The 2,318-nt window shown below is 48.9% G+C and overlaps 1 non-coding gene across 1 annotated transcript; it reads left to right on the top strand.

The window, feature by feature from the left end:
- The first annotated feature begins 315 nt into the window (after positions 1-315).
- Positions 316-387, top strand: TRNAC-ACA. Its single transcript has one exon. It is a non-coding gene; the product is annotated as a tRNA-Cys (tRNA).
- Positions 388-2,318: the final 1,931 nt, after the last annotated feature.

Raw genomic sequence — 2,318 nt, 5'->3', positions numbered from 1 at the left:
GGTGCAGCTCCCAGCTCAGAAGTCCCCAGGTGATGGGTATTCACTTCCCGAGTCCCCATTCCAGCTGGACCCATTGCTGGTGCTTTTCCCACAGCTGAGTCAGTAAAGCAAAACTGATTGAGAGGCACCGCTCTCACTCCCACTCTGCAGCTGAGAAAACTGAGTCTGTGGATGGCAACAAGGCTCCCTAGATCTGGCTGGAGTCAGTCGTGGAGCAGGGAGGGATTTGAACTTTGAAGCTCCTGTTTTCACGCATCCCTTGTGGACCAGCTGATTGGCTCATTGATGGAGCAGCTGCAATTATTGACACCTACTTCCCTGGTGGCTCAGACGGTAAAGCGTCTGCCTACAATGTAGGAGACCCAGGTTCGATCCCTGGCTCGGGAAGATCCTCTGGAGAAGGAAATGTCAACCCACTCCAGTACTCTTGCCTGGAAAATCCCATGGATGACGACCGTGGTAGGCTACAGTCCATGGGGTTGCAAAGAGTTGGACACAACTGAGCGACTTCACTTCACTGTATCCAATCAGAATTCAGTCCCAGCTGGGCTTTTTTTGTTTTCTATTCCAGATGGTGACTGCAGCCATGAAATTAAAAGACGCTTGCACCTTGGAAGAAAAGTTATGACCAACCTAGATAGCATACTCAAAAGCAGAGACATTACTTTGCCAACAAATGTCTGTCTAGTCAAGGCTATGGTTTTTCCAGTAGTCGTGTACGGATGTGAGTGTTGGACCATAAACAAAGCTGAGCGCTGAAGAATTGATGCTTTTGAACTGTGGTGTTGGAGAAGATTCTTGAAAGACCCTTGGACAGCAAGGAGATCCAACCAGTCCATCCTAAAGGAAATCAGTCCTGAATATTCATTGGAAGGACTGATGTTGAAACTCCAATACGCTGGCCACCTGATGCAAAGAACTGACTCATTTGAAAAGACCTCGATGCTGGGAAAGATTGACGGCAGGAGGAGAAGGGGACAACAGGGGATGAGATGCTTGGATGGCATCACCGACTCAATGGACTTGAGTTTGAGTAAACTCTGGGAGTTGGTGATAGACAGGGAGGCCTGGCATACTGCAGTCCATGGGGTCGCAAAGAGTTGGACACGACTGAGCGACTGAATGAACTGAACTGATTCCACTCACTTCTGGAGGCCTCTCAAACTCCTCTTGGCTCCTCGATTCCTGCCAGGGTTTCTGGTTAGAAACCCTATATCTGCGATTCTGTGCAGTTTTATATTTAGGGTATACCCCCCTCCCTTTTTTAAAACTCAGGTTACTGGGATTTTCTTTATGGCTTGTCTCCTACTCATTCATTCATTCACTCATTCGTTTGATCATTGAGCAACACTAAGGGCTTCCCAGGCAGGTGTTAATGGTAAAAAACACACCTGCCGATGCAGGAGACGTAAGAGATGCAGATTCCTTCCCTGGGTCGGGAAGACCTTCTGGAGAAGGAAATGGCAACCCACTCCAATATTCTTGCCTGGAGAATCCTATGCACAGAGGAGCCTGGCAGGGTAGTCCATAGGGTTGCAAAGAGTCGGACACAACTAAGTGACTTAGCACACACAGACAGGGACAGTGAGAGCAAATCAGCATGTGGTGACAGCCAGTGAGAGGGGCTGGCAGGGCCCCAGCCTCTCTGGAGAGGCTGCAGAACCACCTGCAAGGTATCTAGTGAGGCGGTGGATCTTAGAGGAACCAAGGCATCACCTGGTCCATGGAAGGGTGGGACGGGCACTGTTCACCACTCAGAGGCCCTCGGGCAGCAGATAGACCCCTAAGCTGCCCTGGGTTGGGCTGCATCCCTGCTCAGCAGGACTGTGGCCCCCGCCTCCTCACAGTCTTCAAACTCTCCTGCTCCCTTCCTCTTTCTATTCTGCAGCTAGGGGGATTCTCCTTAAACACAGATCTGATGATGTCACCTCCTCTGCTTCAAAAACCTCAGTGGCTTCCCATTGCCCACCTACTTCAAAGCTAAACCTTAAACTTGGCATTCAAAGCTTCTCATGATCCAGCACAAACCTACCCAGTGTCACCATTCACAAGCTTGATCTTAGCCTATCACTTGAATTCTTTTTCTACTTATGTTTCTGCAGTTGTAAAACGGGAACAATAATAGTTTTTTTTTTTAATTTATTTATTTATTTTTAATTTTTACTTTACAATTCTGTATTGGTTTTGGCATAGATTGACATGAATCCACCACAGGTGTACATGCGTTCCCAAACATGAGCCCCCCTCCCACCCCCCTCCCCACAACATCTCTCTGGGTCATCCCCGCGCGTCAGCCCCAAGCGTGTCATATCCTGCAT

This window comes from Oryx dammah, unplaced genomic scaffold (genome assembly GCF_014754425.2).
Source record: "Oryx dammah isolate SB20612 unplaced genomic scaffold, SCBI_Odam_1.1 HiC_scaffold_25, whole genome shotgun sequence".
Taxonomy (NCBI): domain Eukaryota; kingdom Metazoa; phylum Chordata; class Mammalia; order Artiodactyla; family Bovidae; genus Oryx; species Oryx dammah.
Note: the sequence above shows the minus strand (reverse complement) of the source record. Positions and strands in the feature narration are given on the sequence as shown.